Source organism: Schistocerca americana, chromosome 8, assembly GCF_021461395.2.
Source record: "Schistocerca americana isolate TAMUIC-IGC-003095 chromosome 8, iqSchAmer2.1, whole genome shotgun sequence".
Lineage (NCBI taxonomy): Eukaryota > Metazoa > Arthropoda > Insecta > Orthoptera > Acrididae > Schistocerca > Schistocerca americana.
Genome location: NC_060126.1, coordinates 324663977 through 324685929, shown reverse-complemented (window position 1 = coordinate 324685929; position 21953 = coordinate 324663977). Strand labels below are relative to the sequence as shown.

The 21953-nt window shown below is 39.6% G+C and overlaps 1 protein-coding gene across 1 annotated transcript in view; it reads left to right on the top strand.

Annotated features, from left to right (window-relative positions):
- LOC124546009 (odorant receptor Or2-like) overlaps window positions 1-21953 on the top strand; it is a 52285-nt gene that overhangs the window by 11478 nt on the left and 18854 nt on the right. The gene's annotated exons all lie outside the window — the stretch shown is intronic.

Below are 21953 nucleotides of genomic sequence, written 5' to 3'. Positions count from 1 at the left end.
ATGCACGCACAAGCTGACATTAGACAGTATATTTTAATTATATTCTATTTAAAACCGAAAACGAGATGAACATTAAATAGATTGAACAAAGAATTTCCACCAGTATGTACGCGAATCTCAGATCTTTGTACAACATTATGTAGGATTCCTCTACTAGCAGTTTGCTGTTCAATCCATCGATGAGACCAGAGGCTTTTCCACGATTTTCTCCGCTCTGCTTTGACAAATGCTAACGGACTATTTTATGCGCGTCCTTCTTCGTAAATAATCTGAGTGATTAGCCAACTACCAACGGCTGCTGGAGAGCGCTGCGGTCCCAAACGATGGTGACAAGCACGTTCTGTGAGATGTATCAGGTCGTTACATAGCGTGCAGCAACCCCGACGGAGAGCATATCTGTCGTGCTTTGTAATGAAAAACACGTACCACGTGAGGATGAATGCAGAGTCACCCCGAACCACTACCACCCAACCGCTATCCACTATTCATGGAGATATACCACAGCAAGTTTACTGGATAAACCAGTTTCTACACTCACATCATTCTAAGTACTCGATATGACTTCTTAGGCGACGGTTGCGTTGGCGTTTAGTAGGATCAGTCCTATAAAGCTTGAGATGTACACTCCTACTTCATATTGATGCAGCCATCGTCTAAGAGGTAACAAGGGTTGGGCTGTAGAGAATGACGTAAATGTAGAAACTGTTTTGCCAGTGAGCAATATATGTGAGCATTGACTTATAACCTCGTTAGTAAATTTTAGTGTCCATACTGATTCTCTGTTCCAACAACAATTCAAATATGATCACTGAGAGAAGGGGAGAGAAACACCTATAACAACACATTACCCCAGCACTACAGCTGCACACTCTCCACATCCTCTCGCAACGAAACATTGATGACCTCCCCTTAGTCGATCATGAAATCTGTCGAGATATATATCCCCCCCACCCTACCAAATCTTGCTGGTCCCATGTTCATTCCATTTTCAGGTCTCCTGTCTTCACCACTCACCTCTATCCACATCCTAGTCTTTGCTTTGTGAAATCTCTCCATTAATACATTCCCAACTTCCTCCAACAAACATCCTCCGCAATAAAACCCAAACTGCACACCTCTGAAGTACCCACTGTAATAGTGCAGGTTCTAGATCTAACGGGGCATGATTTAAAGGGAAGCGATTTTGAAGTTACTGATATGCAGTGGATTTAATGGGGTGCGACTCAAACGGACGTGATCTGAAGAGATGCTTATAAGTCTTCCTCTTCCGGGAACCCCCACATTACACATTTTGGACAATCGCACGCCTCTTAGAAAATAGCAAATCAAAGTCTGCTGATTCTGCTGCCTCTTCTTTCTCTTTTGTGATTACGAATGAAGATCAGCCCAAAATTGTGAGAGTTCTGGGACAGATAAAGACATACGTCAAGCCCTGGGCCAATAGGAATCAACATACGCCTCTCTTCCCTCTTTCTTTCCATTATTATCGTTCCTTTTCAGGCCGAAGCAGTGAAGGGAAGCTGTGAAATAAAATTAATGTAATGCTTTACGAAAATATAATCTGTGACTAAATTAAAGTATTGCGGCTATGGCATTTACTTTATGGACTCCCACCTCCCACTGCTATTTGCCATAATTTCACTGAAGAACACGTTGCCAGTTGCCTTGTGTTTGCATATTGAGGGAACTGCCAACTCAGAACGCTGAACTGGTACACTATACGTGAGTCTCCCACCAGTTGACGGTGGAATGACACTGCTGTCGTGATACAGGGAGTACCTCCTGGCCACACTTGCACTCCGACCACGATAAAACGGCCGCAGGTAGACGATAGGTCTACATCTACATCTACATGACTACTCTGCAATTCAAATTTAAGTGCTTGGCAGAGGGTTCATCGAACCACAATCATACTACCCCTCTACCATTCCACTCCCGAACAGCGCGCGGGAAAAACGAACACCTGAACCTTTCTGTTCGAGTTCTGATTTCTCTTACTTTATTGTGATGATCCTTCCTACCTATGTAGGCTGGGCTTAACAAAATATTTTCGCATTCGGAAGAGAATGTTCGTGACTGAAATTTCGTAAATAGACCTCGCCGCGACGACAAACGTCTTTGCTGTATTGACTCCCATCCCAATTCGCGTATCATATCTGCCACACTCTCTCCCCTATTACGTGATAATACAAAACGAGCTGCCCTTTTTTGCACCCTTTCGATGTCCTCCGTCAATCCCACCTGGTAAGGATCCCACAACGCGCAACAATATTCTAACAGAGGCTGTCTCTTTAGTGGACTTGTTGCATCTTCTAAGTGTCCTGCCAATGAAATGCAACCTTTGGCTCGCCTTCCCCACAATATTATTTATGTGGTCTTTCCAACTGAAGTTGTTCGTAATTTTAACACCCAGGTACTTAGTGGAATTGACAGCCTTGAGAATTGTACTATTTATCGAGTAATCGAATTCCAACGGATTTCTTTTGGAACTCAATGTGGATCACCTAATACTTTTCGTTATTTAGCGTCAACTGCCACCTGCCACACCATACAGCAATCTTTTCTAAATCGCTTTGCAACTGATACTGGTCTTCGCATGACCTTACTAGACGGTAAAGTACAGCATCATCTGCGAACAACCTAAGAGAACTGCTCAGATTGTCACCCAGGTCATTTATATAGATCAGGAACAGCAGAGGTCCTAGGACGCTTCCCTGGGAACACCTGATATCACTTCAGTTTTACTCAATGATTTGTCGTCTATTACTACGAACTGCGACCTTCCTGACAGTAAATCACGAATCCAGTCGCATAACTGAGACAATACCCCATAGGCCCGCAACTTGATTAGAAGTCGCTTGTGAGGAACGGTGTCAAAAAGCTTTCCGGAAATACGGAATCAACTTGAGATTCCCTGTCGATAGCGGCCATTACTTCGTGCGAATAAAGAGCTAGCTGCGTTGCACAAGAACGATGTTTTCTGAAACGATGCTGATTACGTATCAATAGATCGTTCCATTCGAGGTGATTCATAATGTTTGAATACAGTATATGCTCCAAACCCCTACTGCAAACCGACGTCAATGATATAGGTCTGTAGTTCGATGGATTACTCCTACTACCCTTCATAAACACTGGTGCGACCTGCGCAAGTTTCCAACCTGTAGGTACAGATCTATCGGTGAGCGAGCAGTTGTATATGATTGCTAAAGTAGGGAGCTATTGTATCAGCGTAATCTGAAAGGAACCTAATCGGTATACAATCTAGACCTGAAGACTTGCCCGTATCATGCGATTTGAGTTGCTTCGCAATCCCTAAGGTATCTACTTCTAAGAAACTCATGCTAGCAGCTGTTCGTGTTTCAAATTCGGGAATATTCCATTCGTCTTCCCTGGTGAAGGAATTTCGGAAAACTGCGTTCAGTAACTCCGCTTTAGCGGCACAGTCGTCGATAACAGTACCATCGGCACTGCGCAGCGAAGGTATTGACTGCGTCTTGCCGCTTGTGTACTTTACATACGACCAGAATTTCTTCGGATTTTCTACCAAATTTCGAGACAATGTTTCGTTGTGGAACCTATTAAAGGCATTTCGCATTGCAGTGCTGAGACCAAAGACAATGCTCTGTTTGTGTTAAGAAGGCGGGAAACTCCCTGTGCCAGGAAGTATTTGGCTCCCCACTCTCCCCAGCATCCCATTACATTATCAGAACCTATTCATTCTTGCTCGAAATTCAATAGTCAGAGCAAACAGCAAAGTTATCCTGCTTAAAGAATGATGGTAAATAACGAGTACTGATGTTCTGTACTATGACTGCAAGCATTAACTATCGTGAAATGATACGAGTAAGCATCTGGATCGAACAAATACGAATGCATGGTGCAGATTCATTTGCAGTGATCTTACAGGAAGAGTACATCATCAACGAAAGAAGTGGGCCAATCAACAACGACAACAACAGCAGCAGCAGACTACATAGTTTACATTTAAGTAACTTCTACCCAGCCACGATAGTATTGCATTTTGTTTCCCATGGCCATTACTGAATACATGTTGTGGTGTTGCGGTAAATAAATACATTGGTGAATAAGGAAATCTCAACACATTGTGAATGAATTCAAGACATTTGTGCAAATACTGCCAAGTGCTTCAGAGTGGTGTCATGGAATATGATTATAAAAACTCCTGATAAACCAACGAAAGTGCCGTCACTCTCAGATGCAATGACATTGTAATCGCCTAGTTAAACAAGAGGCAGGTAGTGCACAGTGTATAATATTCCCTATGCCATGTTTCTGTGGAAGGCATAGTCATACACCCAGCGACTATTGCGGGATTTTATTAATGCAGAACGACAGTACTGCTATATACTGTATGTATATGCTTCATACTAAAATAATGGTTCAAATTGCTCTGAGCGCTATGGGACTTAACATCTTAGGTCATCAGTCCCCTAGAACTTAGAACTACTTAAACCTAACTAACCTAAGGACATCACACACATCCATGCCCGAGGCAGGATTCGAACCTGCGACCATAGCAGTCCCGTGGTTCCGGACTGTAGCGCCTAGAACCGCACGGCCACCGCGGCTGGCGCTTCATACTCGAAAGGAGCTAGTCCTCAGCCAGTTCCAATTCATAGCAATAGGGTATTTGTTGAATTACGCAAATTGCTAAACATTAAAACAATTGGATGGCTGCAGGTCCACACTGGCTGGCTGCTAGATAGCCTCATTGTCCCGATGTGAGGAATGCTCTATTGTCTTTAAAATGCAAAATCGCACCTTGGCAACTATATAGAGAAAGTGAGGTATAAACCTAGGTAATGCGGAGCAAATGTTAACATTAGAAGTTACCCACGTATGGAGGATCATACAAATGATCAATTGCAAAGCAGCACTGCTGACTTGCCACAATCAGAATCCAACAGTTATTGTGATTCAAGTGGTGGAAAATGGCCACTCCCTTGTGGCAAATTAAAAAAACTAAAAGCAGCCTCATTATGTCTTCCAGTGTCAGTTGCTGGATTGGGGTGAAGGAAATGATTCCAGTTACATGAACCTGTTGCAATACCATGGTGGAACACATATTAGAGATCACTTATGTACTGACCTTAACATATGTAATGAACAACACACAAATCTAATCCAGGCTGCTGTTAACACTGTAGAGGAGAATGTTCAACTGCGACTGTACTAGATGCTGGAGCTATTGAAAATGTAATGTCCACTGACCTTTTCAGCGGAATGAGTGAGATTAGAAAACTGCCGACCTTGCCAGTTCAAAATTGTAAGATTATTAGCGCAGTGAGTTGTAGGTTGAGCAATCTCAGTTTTTCAACTCAAGTGCCTATAATTCTGGGAAATGGAGTCATTACATGAATGTTCCTAATAGTAGAAAGTTTAAGTGTAAATTGATTTCTTGGTATTTAATTTCTAAGAGCGAGGATGCCAAATTAGATGGTTCTAATGGTAAATGCAATCTGTGTACTCATGCGAAGAATATTAGTGTAGTTTTATTAAAAACTAAAGTGAAACACCAGAAATAGGGGAACTAATGGTTGAATGGGATATTCAATGTTAAACAATTTTTGTAAACTAAAGGAACAAAAAAAAACACTTCTTAAAGTTATAAGAAATCACCTTGTAGTATGAACTAAGGCATCTTACATTAAAATCACTTACAACGGTTTGTTATTTACTTTTTATGTCTTTCAAAGAAATGCTTGCATATTTTCTGTTCTCTCCCATCCATGAGGCAGAATGGGATAAGGCAATTTTTTATGAAATTATTGCAAACACTAATGATCTGCCAATGATATGTTTCATAGTTGGACTAAAATGTCTGCTCTCCGTTAATCACTGGTATGCTGCCAGCTCATACTTTTTTTCTGCAGTGAACGCATTTTTCAAATTTTCCATCTGATTTATCATGTCTGTAGTTGCTATTGTTCTTAACATTAAGAATGTATCTCTTCAACATTGATTTGGGTGTGTTAAACTCTTTAGGTGCTTCTAAAGAGTACAACTTTGGAACATAAAACGGCTTAAAAGTGCGGTTAACATTGACTTAATACCTCATTACTGTCTATCACTTTTCCTAATGTAAGTACACAGCATCTGCAAAAGCAAGTAAAAAAAAAAAGAAAAAGAAAGAAGTAGTTTGAATTCTACTTCTGTCCTGTCTGGTTCTGACCTGAGAACGCTTTGTAGTTAGCAACTTTTGTAGAGCATGATAACTGATGCATACAGTAGTATTATATAATTAGGACAAAGCAAATGAGATGCACTTTAAGATTACATGTAATTTAAGAGCGTACAATTAATAATTAGTGGCTTATCTGTCATTGAAATTCAACAAAAGTTACAAAACTACTTTTGAAAATTTAAGGGACAGCCATTCACTTATAACACACAGTCCAGACCAAGTCAAAATTGATGTGTAGCTTCCTGTCTACTCAGAGACAGTTTACATAGCCCTATAATAGGTTGCAGCACTCTCTTGTTTAGAAAACAGCACAATCCCATTGTACCCTGCTATTCCATTCTGTCCCATGTTCCCCTGATGTTACAGTGCTAAGGTCAAAATTTTTAGAACAGAAGTGCTGCTTATAAACAGTCAGCAATCATATTCCATGGACATGAACTCTAGTGAAGATCATATTAGTGACAAAATATCACAGTCCAAATATCTTAACTCACAGCCGTGAAATGAAATACTTATTTTGTTACCAAAGCATGCAGCTTTACTTGTAAAAAAAAGACACTCATCATCCAAGGTTATAAATGCTATATTGAGGTAATTCCTCATAGAACCTATTGTCATACGTCCTACTCCATCCACTGGCCCAGGCTGTTACGGAAGAAATACATAAAATATTATCCTGGAAAATAACTGAGCCTTCATTAGCACCATGTTGTTGCATGTTATTAGCAATAACTAAATCTGGTGATGACATTCACCTTGAGCTTCATGACAGACACATTAATTAAGTTATTGTTACTTTATGTACTAGGCCTGAGAATTAGGATGAACAACAACAAAAATTCAAGACATAAGAGTTTTTTTCAGGCATTGAACTGAGTTCCTCCTATTGGCATGTTCTACTAACAGAGAAATCTCTCAAATATACTGCATATATGACTGCTGGTAGAAGATGGCAATTTCGTGTTCTGCCCTTTGGTTTAAATGTCGTTCCATTGTCATTATTACAGCAGTAGACGGTAGGAACAGTTTAGTTAGATAAAATGAGGGTTACAGAAATTTTTAGGAGCAGAGGCCACTGACAAAATGAATGCAATCAAAATGTTTCCTTCACCAAGTATAAAGAAACTTTAGGCATTCCTAGGATTAGCCTCGTTTTGCAGGCTTTTCATACCTAATACATCATTCAGTATTAATGGGATCCTGAATTTACTGAGCAAAAATATTAATATGTTTGTTTAAAAGATTGTCAAATAGTTTTTGATTCTTTAAAGAAGCCTTAATGGATTTTCAGCTATTGCACCATCCTGATATGTCTAAGGACTTCTGCATTTGAGCAGATGCTTCCTGCTGTGGCTTGGGAGCTTCTTCATTCCAAAATATGTATGTGGTGGCAAACCCTTAGGTTTTTGTCAGTAAATTTGCTAGCTGTATTCTGTTTGAGAATGAAAGAACATAGTGTGCCACTGAATTAGAGACTTAAGCTGTTGTATGCAGTTTTAAAAAATTCTGTTATTCTTTCTACGGTGATCATGTCAGAATTTTTTGTGATCATCAGGCTTTGTGTTTTCTTTTAAGCTACAAAGTCGTACATGGCTAGTGTGTAGGTCTCCATTTTTTCAAGGACATGACTTTGAAATAATCCATGTTAGTGGTCATAGTTATGAATGTGGTGACAGATGCCTTATTCCACTTTTCCCAAGGATTTCCGGAATTTTCAAAATTAGTCGAGCAAACATTAGGCTACTGGATCGTACATGAGAAAGATGACACTTACAGGTAACACTACACACACGTTTTCAGGAGTATGGATACTCTCTAGGATGCTGACCATAGGTGGAGAAAGTATTAAACAGGTACCACTACAGAATCCCACTGATAAACTGTCAGATCACTACAGAATCCATAATATTCTATGAATCCATAATATTCTATGGACATAATGCACAATCTAATTCTTGGTGTGCATGTGTAGTCCGACAGCTTTCCAAGCTAGTCTAATGTGGTGCACTCATTATGGATGGGGGCACTATGGTGCTGAAAATGTTTAAAGAAAATTAGTTTTTTTATTGCTGAATTCCAAACCCTCATAGATGAGTGCAAGACCTTTTTTGCCCTTCATGATCTACCCGAAACCAGCCTACTGAACAAATGCTGCCAAGCAGATCTAAGTTCAATAATGCCAACTAAAGCTCTAAACTACATGTCAGCTGACATCCCCCTTATCTCAAGCCCAGAGTGGGATAAACCACTTAGATGCACTTTTTTTACTGTAAATAGGCCGTTCCAATTTGAATTCTTTGTTCTTTTCTGTTAGCATGCCTTCAATATTTTAACTATGTTTGTTCTTTCTGTCGTCATACCATTTTGAACCAGTCTTTTTAGCTAACCTGTCTCTCATTCCTTCCATTTTCAACACTTTCGCCCGAAAAGCTTCTCTGCTGTTTATCTTCCAGCAGTATATTGTTTCTTTCTTAGTTGCACTTTGCTATAGCATCTTTAAATATATCAGGCTATATGCATCAAAAACTAGCACAGCACTATCTATTATTAAAAGGATAACGAATTGTTACATAACAAGGATTGGTAAGCTTGATGCATAACTATCAAACAATACTTCTAACTTTACTAGCCCACAGCGGCAAGCATTCCTACAAAAACAACGAATTAAGCAGATTTTAATTTCAACATTTCATCGAGAGGTAAACCCTGTAGCTAGGATGATCAGAGAATTTAATCTATTCATTCATACTTATGCTGACAATCAGAAAACACAATGGTCTGAATATCTTGGGCCTTTTGAACAAATAGCCAACAGCTTGCCACACACACTACCCATTACATTCCAGCTGAATTAATACTTAGACTATCAGAAAGGTATGAGTGGATAGATCCACTTCCCCAAATCCTGAGGAAGGAAGCTTCTTGGAAAAGACATGTGAAACAAATACTGATTATATTAACGGAAAACGCTCAACTAACAAAAGCATATTATTATATGAGGTTAAAACATGTTCAACAATTTCATGTGGAAGATAAATAGTTTTGAAAACACACCCAAAACAATCCCTTTGGGGAATAAAAACGGCAAATGGCTACTGATGCATTCAGGTCATTTTAAAATATAATATCTCACTATGTGGGCTACTTGTCTTCTTTGACTCAATCAGAATTAAAAGACTGTACCCTCACTAAGACCTAAAGAAATAAGTACAGTAGCTGTAGGTTCTATACACATACAAGTTTGTCCAGATATATAAAATCTCTGATATATACAGAAGTTAGATACTTAATGGCATTAAAAGGAAAACCTATTTACATCATCTATGTAAAAGTCAAAGGATATGAGTAAAACTAAAGTGGTTAATATGACCTGTACTCATGTAAACATTGTGTATAATGAATGTATATTTCATACTTTTTAAAATGTAATTCAGAGAATATACATAAGCAGAAACTGTCTTTTGCCTCAACTAAATCACTGATATCAAAATAGTTAAGCTGTGAGACAGTGTAAGTGAGTAACAGATAAGCCCTCTCTATGTCTGCTGTGATTTTTTCCACTGTGTAAAAACTCTAGCCATTGATCGATGAGGGGATGTGGAACAAAAAAATATAATGAACTACACCTGGAAAAAGCATCGTTTCCTTGCTAGAAATCGCTTATCCAATCATACATTGCTGCAGAGACTGTGGCCTAATATGCACTGCATCACGCAGCCACAGTTTCAATATGTGTTGACATTGTTTTCCATGTGCCCAGGTACACGCGTGTATGCGCCATAGCATGTTCTATCTGACACGTTCGCATTGCGAGGGCTGCATCCGAACACTGTCAAAGACAGCAGAATACGCCGCTCCACTGTCACCACATCTGGAATGCGCTCTATATACACAATATCTTTGAGATTGCCCCATAACCAGATATCTCACAAAATCCAGTGAGTGAGCAGGCTATGCCCCCTCATCTGATCCATCGACCAGGGAAGACAGGACTGTAAGTTAATGGCGAAGTGGGCTGGAGTATCGTCATCTAGCAGCCAAATAACCCTTTGAATCACCAATGGCACTTCTTACAGCAGGGGAGGCAAAGTCACTCACAAGAAACGCCGATAGATCCGGTCTGTTAGGCGATGTGGAAGGAAGACTGATTCCAAAATACAGTCGCCAATTATCCTGGTCTACACATTCCGGTTGCACCGATGCTGGTGATTCGCTGAATGCTGAAAGCAAGGTTACACTAATGAACACTGTCTTTACCAATTCGTCTTTTGATGAAAACAAGAGTCGAGTGAGTGGTCCTCAACAGACATGATATTAACAATACCGTGAAGTAATAATTCTGCTTATGGGCGCCTATGGAATTTCATTTAAAGTGATTGTGGAAAGAGTGGCGGCTAATGAGTATGCATCCTGGATATTCACAAATTTTTAGAGCCGGCCGCTGTAAGACAAGGTGTAATCAATTACAATAGCTGAATAACTAATATTTACTGCACCTCTCTAAAGTTTTTCGTAACAACTGAAGTGAATAATGTGCAGCTCAATGTTGAACGCGAGGTTACACTATTGAACACTGTCTTAACAGTTTCATCTTTTGATGAAACCAAGGGTCGGGCGAGTGGTAGTTAAGAGACATAATAATAATATCGTCTAGTAATATTTCTGCTTATGGACTCATATGCAATTTCATTTAAGGTGTTTGTTGAACCATTCTGCGGAAGCATTCTGTTGTTTTTGTGGTCTTCAGTCCAGAGACTGGTTTGACTTCAACGTACATCCTTCTGAATCTGCTTAGTATAGTCATCTCTTGGTCTCCCTCTACGATTTTTACCCTCCCCGCTGCCCTCTAACACTAAATTGGTAATCCCTTGATGCCTCAGAACATGTCCTATCAGCCGATCCCTTCTTCTACTCAAGTTGTACCACAAATTTCTCTCTCTTCCCAATTCTGTTCAATACCTCCGCATTAGCTATGTGGTCTACCCATCTAATCTTCAGCATTCTTCTGTAGCAGCACATTATGAAAGCTTCTATTCTCTTCTTGTCCAAACTATGTATCGTCCCTGTTTCACTGCCATACATGACTACACTCCATACAAATACTTTCAGAAACGACATCCTGACAAATCTATACTCGATCTTGAAAGTTTTTTCGGGTTTGCTGCCGGATCCTAAAATCAACTTGACTCGATATTTCGGCGATCCAACTGTTCGCCATCTTCAGGAAATGCTGCTTCTGCTGATGAGTCCCGCTGAGAACTGACGCAAGATTGCAATTCGACGTCCTATATAGGCCACCGTTCAGTACACGGTGCATGCGCCGCCCATCATGGTTTCTGACTTCCAAAACAGGGAGGTGGCGCCGCCCTTAGTGAAACACTGCTGGCAACGATATATCGCAATCAAGGCCGCATCGAAGAACGTTCAGTTTTGATGCGAGATAATACAGGATTCCACGTTTTGCTAAGAGGAAACCCATTGTCCCTGTTGATTAAATTATCAGCCAACCTAATTTCGATCGCCTCTTTATACACACTATTCCAAAACCCGGAAATGTTGGCAATTACAACAGTTTCCTCAAATTTCATTTTATGTCTCTCATTCAGGCAGTGTTCTGCTACGGCCGATTTTTCCGTCTGTTGTAGCCTCGTGTGACGGCGATGTTCCACACACCTGTCATTCACTGTGCGAATAGAACGGCCAACGTAAGCTTTCCCACATTGACACGGGATTTTGTACACCCCGGGTTTCTTAAGTCCCAAATCATCCTCCACAGAGCCGAGCAGAGCCCTAATCTTAGAGGGTGGACGGAACACACTCTTAATGTTAAAACTCCTTAAAATTCGTCCAATCTTAAACGATAAGCCTCCAGCATAAGGAAGAAAGGCCACAGATCTATGTTCCTCTTCGGACACCTCCGGAGACGGTCCAAATTCCATAGCCCGACGAATCTGTTTCTCGGTGTATCCATTTTCCTTAAAAACAGTCATCAAATGCCCAAGTTCTTGGGTTAAGCTGTCTGCGTCGGAAATGGCATATGCTCTCCGTACCAAAGTCCTAAGGCCGCCACCACGTTGGTGTGGTGGATGACAACTCTTAGGGTGCAGATACAAATCTGTGTGTGGGCGGCTTTCGGTGAACGCTGTGTCCCAAAGTTCCATCTGGTTTTTTATAAACCATAACGTCTAAAAATGGAATCATCCCATCATTTTCAACCTCCATAGTAAATTTGATACGGGGATGAAGGCAGTTGAAGTGGTCCAAAAACCTGTTAAGAGCATCACGTCCATGCGGCCATACGAAGAAGGTATCGTCCACGTATCTCCAGAAGCACGTTGGTTGCAAAGCTGAAGTCCTCAGTGCCATAGCCTCGAAGTCCTCCATAAATAAAATGGATTTACTTCTCAACGACCCGGCGTACAGAAGACTATCTAATGAACCCACAGAAAGAATCAAACGTAAGACACTTTCACCGCTGAAAAAGACTTCGTTATCAGATGATTTACGTAAGAAACTTCATCCTGGTGTTGCCGTTCCGCCTAGGTTGTATGGTTTGCCTAAGTTGCATAAGGAAGGGGTTCCTCTACGCCCTATTGTTAGTAATTTGGGTGCACCGACCTATAACCTGGCAAAGTATTTATCATCTGCTCTCAGTCCATTTGTTGACAAATGTGAACACCATATATCCAGTTCGGTGGATTTTATTCGACGATTGGGATCTTTGAAGTTGAGTCCTTCAGATCTGTTAGTGAGTTTCGATGTGGTATCCCTATTTACACGAGTTCCTCTGGAAGAGTCCCTTAGTTTGATCAGTGAAAAACTGGATGAAGAGCGGGTGAAGCTTTGTCGTCATGTGCTGACCTCCACGTATTTTTTATTTAACGGTAACATTTTTTGAACAGAATGACGGAGTGGCTATGGGTAGTCCTTTGTCACCCATAGTCGCCAATTTATTTATGGAGGACTTCGAGGCTATGGCACTGAGGACTTCAGCTTTGCAACCAACGTGCTTCTGGAGATACGTGGACGATACCTTCTTCGTATGGCCACATGGACGTGATGCTCTTAACAGGTTTTTGGACCACTTCAACTGTCTTCATCCCCGTATCAAATTTACTATGGAGTTTGAAAATGATGGGATGCTACCATTTTTAGACGTTATGGTTTATAAAGAACCAGATGGAACTTTGGGACACAGCGTTCACCGAAAGCCGCCCACACACAGATTTGTATCTGCACCCTAAGTGTTGTCATCCACCACACCAACGTGATGGCGGCCTTAGGACTTTGGTACGGAGAGCATATGCCATTTCCGACGCAGACAGCTTAACCCAAGAACTTGAGCATTTGATGACTGTTTTTAAGGAAAATGGATACACCGAGAAACAGATTCGTCGGGCTATGGAGTTTGGACCGTCTCCTGAGGTGTCCGAAGAGGAACATAGATCTGTGGCCTTTCTTCCTTATGCCGGAGGCTTATCGTTTAAGATTGGACGAATTTTAAGGAGTTTTAACATTAAGAGTGTGTTCCGTCCACCCTCTAAGATTAGGGCTCTGCTCGGCTCTGTGAAGGATGATTTGGGAATTAAGAAATCCGGGGTGTACAAAATCCCGTGTCAATGTGGGAAAGCTTACGTTGGCCGTTCTATTCGCACAGTGAATGACAGGTGTGTGGAACATCGCCGTCACACGAGGCTACAACAGCCGGAAAAATCGGCCGTAGCAGAACACTGCCTGAATGAGAGACATAAAATGAAATTTGAGGAAACTGTTGTAATTGCCAACATTTCCGGGTTTTGGAATAGTGTGTATAAAGAGGCGATCGAAATTAGGTTGGCTGATAATTTAATCAACAGGGACAATGGGTTTCCTCTTAGCAAAATGTGGAATCCTGTATTATCTCGCATCAAAACTGAACGTTCTTCGATGCGGCCTTGATTGCGATATATCGTTGCCAGCAGTGTTTCACTAAGGGCGGCGCCACCTCCCTGTTTTGGAAGTCAGAAACCGTGATGGGCGGCGCATGCACCGTGTACTGAACGGTGGCCTATATAGGACGTCGAATTGCAATCTTGCGTCAGTTCTCAGCGGGACTCATCAGCAGAAGCAGCATTTCCTGAAGATGGCGAACAGTTGGATCGCCGAAATATCGAGTCAAGTTGATTTTAGGATCCGGCAGCAAACCCTAAAAAACTTTCAAGACTTATTACGCCGGGAAAGCCTACGTAGTCATATACTCGATCTTAACAGACTCCTATTTTTCAGAAACGCTTAACTTGCAATTGCCAGTCTACATTTTCTATCCTCTCTGCTTCGATGATCATCAGCTATTTTGCTCCCCAAATAGCAAAACCCATCTACTACTTTAAGCGTCTCATTTGCTAATCTAATTCCCTCAGCATCACCTACATTCCCATTCGACTACATTCCATTATCCTCGTTTTGCTGTTGTTGATGTTCATCTCATATCCTCCTTTCAAGGCACTCTCCATTCAGTTCAACTGCTCTTCCAGATACTTCGTAGTCTCTGACAGAATAACAATGTCATCGGCGAACCTTAAAGTTTTTATTTCTTCTCAATGAATTTTAATTCCTACTCCGAATTTTTCTTTAGTTTCTGTATGTTCACAAATTCTTAGATTCAGATGAATTTGAAAGTGTGAAATGAATAGCATCTGCTGTACAACAGTTATGCTTTCAGAACGTACAACAGTTATGCTTATCAACAAGTTTATGCAACTACAGTCGCTGCGAATATAATACTAATAACAGTAATAATAATAGTAATAGTAATAATAACAATAATAATAATAATTCCCGTGGAGGCCCGGGAAAAGAATAGGCCTCCGGTATGTTCTGCCAGTCCTAAAAGGCGACGAAAAGAACAAACCACTAATAGGGCTAACCCCCCTTTTAGTGTGATTAGTTGGTTCAGGACAGAACTAAAGAGGCCTCGGACAAGCGCCATCATGCTCGGGGACGACGCTCGAACCCTATGCCCGCCCACAATGGTAACGACACTGCTAGCCAACTGGAAAATGATTCAAATCCAAATAGAGGTGTTTTGCAGGATATGCTTCCTGCAATCACCCTAGAAGGAAAACAAAGACAGAGGATAAGATGGTCAGATGAAGTTAATCGACACCTCATGTTCTGTTATTACCAAGCAACACACCTAGGAACCAACACAACTGGATACAGATCACAAGTATACACAACATTTATTACCAGATACCCAGAATTAAAATTTTTAACAGAACAACGACTAGCTGATCAGATCCATGTAATAATCAAAAATAACAGGATACCCCAGTCAGAATTAGAAAACATCAAACAACGAGTACAACAAATACTGGAACAAAATAATGTGCGATCAGAAGAATAAGAAAATACAGTAATGGACTCAAACATCCCAGAGCAAACAAACAAAGAACAACACGCATCAATTAAACAGTCAGAGGAAAACGAAATCTTAAGACAGCCACCAGAACAAGCACAAATAGAACACGAAGTGACACACATGTTAGATATAGAAGAAAAATTTCAGCTGACATATATAGAATACAAAGACACAAATACAGACATTAGATCATTCTTGCATAGACCGCCAAATAACCCACAAGTCGAAACAACAATAAAAACTATCAACACAATCATACACAACAAAATAAATGAAAACGCAACTATGGAAGAGTTACAACTACTGGTTTATATAGGATCACTCACTACACTAAATATACACACTAGGCAGAGATCAGAACCAACCAACACACAGAAGAAACCCACAAAACCAGCATGGCAACACAGGCTACAGGTCAGAATAGAAAAACTGAGAAAAGACATCGTACAGCTAACACAATTTATAAGAAATGAAATGTCAGAACAAAAAACGAAAAAGGTTAGGTAAAATCTCACAACAAGAAGTGATAGAGCAATTAGATGAAAAGAAGCAGAAATTACAAGCATTGGCCAAACGACTTAGAAGATACAAAAAAAGTGAAAATAGAAGGAAACAAAACCAAACATTCAACACAAACCAAAAGAAATTTTACCAGACAATGGATAACACACACATTAAAATAAACAATCCACCAAACATAACAGACATGGAACACTTCTGGAGCAAGATATGGTCAAACCCGGTACAACATAACAGGCATGCACGGTGGATACAAGCAGAAACAGACACATACAAGATGATACCACAAATGCCTGAAGTGATAATTTTGCAACATGAAGTCACCCAAGCAATTAATTCTACTCACAATTGGAAAGCCCCTGGAAAAGATAAAATAGCAAATTCCTGGCTAAAGGAATTCACCTCAACACATTCACATCTAACTAAATTATTTAATAGTTACATTGCAAACCCATACACATTCCCTGATACACTTACACATGGAATAACTTATCTGAAACCTAAAGATGAAGCAGACACAGCAAACCCAGCTAAATATCGCCCCATAACATGCCTACCAACAATATACAAAATATTAACTTCAGTCATTACACAGAAATTAATGACACATACAACACAGACCAAAATTATAAATGAAGAACAAAAAGGCTGTTGCAAAGGAGCACGAGGATGTAAAGAGCAACTGATAATAGATGCAGAGGTGACATATCAAGCTAAAACTAAACAAAGGTCGCTACACTATGCATACATTGATTACCAAAAAGCTTTTGATAGTGTATCCCACTCATTGTTACTACAAATATTGGAAATATACAAAGTAGATCCTAAATTGATACAGTTCCTAAACATAGTAATAAAAAATTGGAAACCCACACTTAATATCCAAACAAATTCAAATAATATCACATCACAGCCAATACAGATTAAGCGTGGAATATACCAAGGAGACTCATTAAGTCCTTTCTGGTTCTGCCTTGCTCTGAACCCACTATCCAACATGCTAGATAATACAAATTATGGATACAATATTACTGGAACATACCCACACAAAATCACACATCTGCTATACATGAATGATCTAAAACTACTGGCAGCAACAAATCAACAACTCAACCAATTACAAAAGATAACAGAAGTATTCAGCAATGATACAAATATGGCTTTTGGAACAGACAAATGTAAGAAAAATAGCATAGTCAAGGGAAAACACACTAAACAAGAAGATTACGTATTGGATAACGACAGCGACTGCATAGAAGCAATGGAAAAAACAGATGCCTATAAATATCTAGGATACAGGCAAAAAATAGGAATAGATAATACAAATATTAAAGAACAACTAAAAGAAAAATATAGACAAAGACTAACAAAAATACTGAAAACAGAATTGACAGCAAGAAACAAGACAAAAGCTATAAATACTTATGCTATACCAATATTGACCTACTCATTTGGAGTAGTGAAAAGGAGTAACACAGACCTAGAAGCACTCAATGCACTTACACGATAACAATGCCACAAATATAGAATACATCACATACATTCAGCAACTGAAAGATTCACATTAAGCAGAAAGGAAGGAGGAAGGGGATTTATCGATATAAGAAACCTACATTATGGACAGGTAGACAATTTAAGAAAATTCTTTGTATAACGAGCAGAAACTAGCAAAATACACAAAGCAATCACTCATATATATACATCAGCTACACCATTGCAATTTCATAACCACTTCTACAACCCTTTAGATCACATAACATCAACAGATACGAAGAAAGTAAATTGGAAAAAGAAAACACTACATGGCAAGCACCCGTATCATCTAACACAGCCACACATTGATCAAGACGCATCCAACGCATGGCTAAGAAAAGGCAATATATACAGTCAGATGGAAGGATTCATGATTGCAATACAGGATCAAGCAATAAACACCGGATATTACAGCAAGAATATTATTAAAGATCCCAATACCACAACAGATAAATGCAGACTTTGCAAACAACAAATAGAAACAGTAGATCACATCACAAGCGGATGTACAATACTAGCAATACAGAATACCCCAGAAGACATGACAATGTAGCAAAAATAATACATCAACAGCTTGCCTTACAACATAAACTTATAAAACAACATGTTCCCACATACAAGTATGCACCATAAAATGTACTGGAGAACGATGAATATAAATTATACTGGAACAGAACCATTATAACAGATAAAACAACACCACGTAACAAACCTGACATCATACTCACCAATAAAAAGAAGAAATTAACAGAACTAATCGAAATATCCATACCCAATACAACAAATATACAAAAGAAAACAGGAGAAAAAATTGAAAAATACATCCAACTGGCTGAGGAAGTCAAGGACATGTGGCATCAGGATAAAGTTGACATTATACCAATTATACTATCAACTACAGGAGTCATACCACACAATATCCACCAGTACATCAATGCAATATAGCTACATCCAAACTTATATATACAACTACAGAAATCTGTAATTATTGACACTTGTTCAATTACCCGAAAGTTCCTAAATGCAATGTAACATATACCGTACAGTTAAAAGGAAGTCACGCTTGATCAAGGTCCGCGTCACCTTCCATTTTTAACCAGACATAACGTCTGAGACAAGAATGAAATAATAATAATAATAATATGTGTAACTTATCTGACAAACGCAAGAATTGTTTTTGTACATAATTAAGGACAGTTTATGGCAATAACAAAATAATGTGTAAGCTTCCACAGCTCTTCATTTAGCATTTTAGTGTAAGTGAGAATTTTCGTGCTTTTCCATTTTCTCGGACAAATGTACAAGATGCCTAACAGATGTATTAGTCCACAAATTTACTTCCAGGCTGAAAATCAGATATTCTTACGCTGCACACACACACAACAACTTGTGCTAACTGTACAATTCCTTGTTAAACGTTCGCTTGTGATCACGCTTATTTGATTTCGTCACTGTCTCAATCAAAGGATCGGTTCTTAGAGGCCCTAGTCCAATTGAGGCTAACTTTTCCTGGTAATTTATTTTCCTATTCCCAGAATGATATTTTCACTCTACAGCGGAGACTAACAGATTAAAGCTGTGCGCCAGACTGAAACTCGAACTCGGGACCTTTGCCTTTTGCAGGCGAGTGTTCCAGCGACTGAGCTACCCAAGCACGAGTCATGACCCGTCCTCACAGCTTTACTGTTCTGTTAACATTTAAAATGTATCCAACACAGTTCATGTTTACTCTGCACATGAAAGCCAATTCCCTCACAGTGAACAACCAAGTCCAAACACAAAGTGCCGTCTGTGTAAACGATTAATCTCAAGCAGTGATGTCTGTCAAAAAGGTGACTTGTCTAGAATACAAATGAGGCGCTGAGATCCTTAAGTGCCTAAAGCACATCGCCGTCGATCCCACGTTTAAATAAATATCAGAAAATCCAGAAATATAGTTTTTTGTGAATTTTCATATATACAATGTAGCCTCTCAGCACAGATAAACCCGACTCACTATAAGATCAACAGATTTCCGAAGCATAAGTATTACAGTCTCACAGCCGACTTTGATGTGCTTTAGTCCGTTATGATTCTCAGTGCCTTAAATGAATTACTGTATTGTAAAATTCATAATTTAATATAACTCATTCAGAAACCCACAATGTAGGTTACTGTCAGTACAATTTTAAAATATACTGACGTCCAATCTAATTTTACTACAGGATATGGTGAGTAAATTATCATATCTGAGGAGTGTGCTGTCATCTAGGAGGATTTATGCCGAGCGAACGGGAATAAAAGTTGGCCACAGTGTGCTACCACTTGGGGCACTGGCCTAAGCTTCTAGTTGTGCGACAAGGGCTAGCTGCGCGCATCATGAAGCGTGCACGTTGTTTATCAAGTCCGTATGTAGATGGCTGTAAGGCAATTACATAAAGCGCAAAACCTCCTTAGCACGTGCGCAGCTGAAGGTGTGCTCGCGACCCTGTTCCCAAGTTTCACTGAGTCTACAGGAAAAGTAGCGGGGTAGATTTAGGTACTGTATCTTTTAGTTTGCAGCATCCACGTTACGTTTAACAGCATTGAAGGAAAAATAGTCAATAAAATCCGCAAGGAGTCGAAAGTTAGGGTGTTCACGTGCTCTTGTGCTCTTACACAGCAGCCGCCGCTGTGTGGAACTACGGCAGCTCCATCATATGAACAGTGAAGACTTAAGTCGCTTGTGTGGGTTGCTTCTATCTTTTCCAACACTGGTTGCCCTTCCGTCACACCGATCCAGGCAAATTTTACAACAAGGCACCCTTTGCTCGCCACTATAAAGTAGACAATATCACTGAATAATATAGCTTGAGTTGGAGAGATGGATACCCTACGACCTTTCAACGTTGTTGCACCTGATAATGTGGCTTTCGGGCTGTGAAACCGATTGTGTATCAATAAAACAAGAATTTACCAGTTGTCAAAGGAATTATTTTTAACATGATGCCTTTCAACAGCTGTGGCTGTCAAGAACGTAAAATACTTTGTGGCTAGAAACTGTTTTTAATTCCATTGGGCTTCCTGCACTGTTTGGCACGCTAACGTGTTGTGTTTGTGATGCTTCCATATATTTGTTCTTGCCTATCTGTTATGTTCAAACAGCTGAAGGGAATTTAGCCAGGTGATGGCTTCAACAGTAGCTGATATCTCTGTTTATAAGGTCATATGCTAATTTAATCCCAACTGCTTTCTTAACAATACCATCCTAATAACTGAGAGTGCACGCCAGAATCTCTGTGAACAATTATAGCTCTAACCAAGCTTTTATTAAAAGGTCACTTACGAAATTATCATTCACCAAAGTTCCTGTATGTCGCAGACAATACCGCTTGAGTAGAGGAGAATGTTCTACTTGGGGGATAGTGTGTCAGAGATGTTTTCTAGTGACCGATCTTAGAACCACATGAAAGAATACGCTCGACAAAACCACTATAAGCAATATCAGGCGTTTACTACTTTTTGTTGTGGGAGATGAGGTTGTGTTTTGTGCACCATTCGCAAATATTAAGAGCTCTATATATACATAAGTTCCGTATAATAAACGAGTATTAAAGCTGTTAAGAGGATATTGTTAATTGTTCAGTAACAGAGTTTTATAGTGAATAAAATTCTGTAAATTGTTCAAGCTAGATATATAATCTAATGACGAGTAAGCCATACGTCATCGATCGTACACCATCTTCTATTTTGAAAAGGAAGGTTTCCATAATGGAAAACGTGATCCTTGCAAACGAACTGAGTTTCTTTAGTGTCTGAACAGTTATCTCTGTCTCCAAAACGGAAATTTGTGTTAGATGCTAACAGCTTCTGTTTCAAAATATTTTTAATTTGTGATTGACTTTTATAATACTTCTCCTTAATTTGATTTTGCATACTGATTATTGGTGTGTAGTAGATTAATAATGTAACACACAGATTACTAAGTACAGTAAAGACATTTTTCTCGATTGCAACACTATTACGTTCGAGTAGAAAATTTGTTCCCTGGTATATGACCAAGTTATACCTTGAAAAACTTCTTAAACCTGTAAAATTTTACTTTTCTGGAGCAATTTTTTGTAATTTCCCAAAAGTGCTGCAGCACACGTAAGGTGGATGCTATCATATCAAATTAAATATGAACATGTATAAGAGTACTGTTACAGGGTTCCCTAGAAGCGAAGAGAAGCGTTTTAAGGTACAACACGTTCCCCTAATTTATGCATGTGGTTCAAAAAAATGGTACTCATAATGTCAATGACATATTCAGTACTATAGAAACTATGGGTCTAT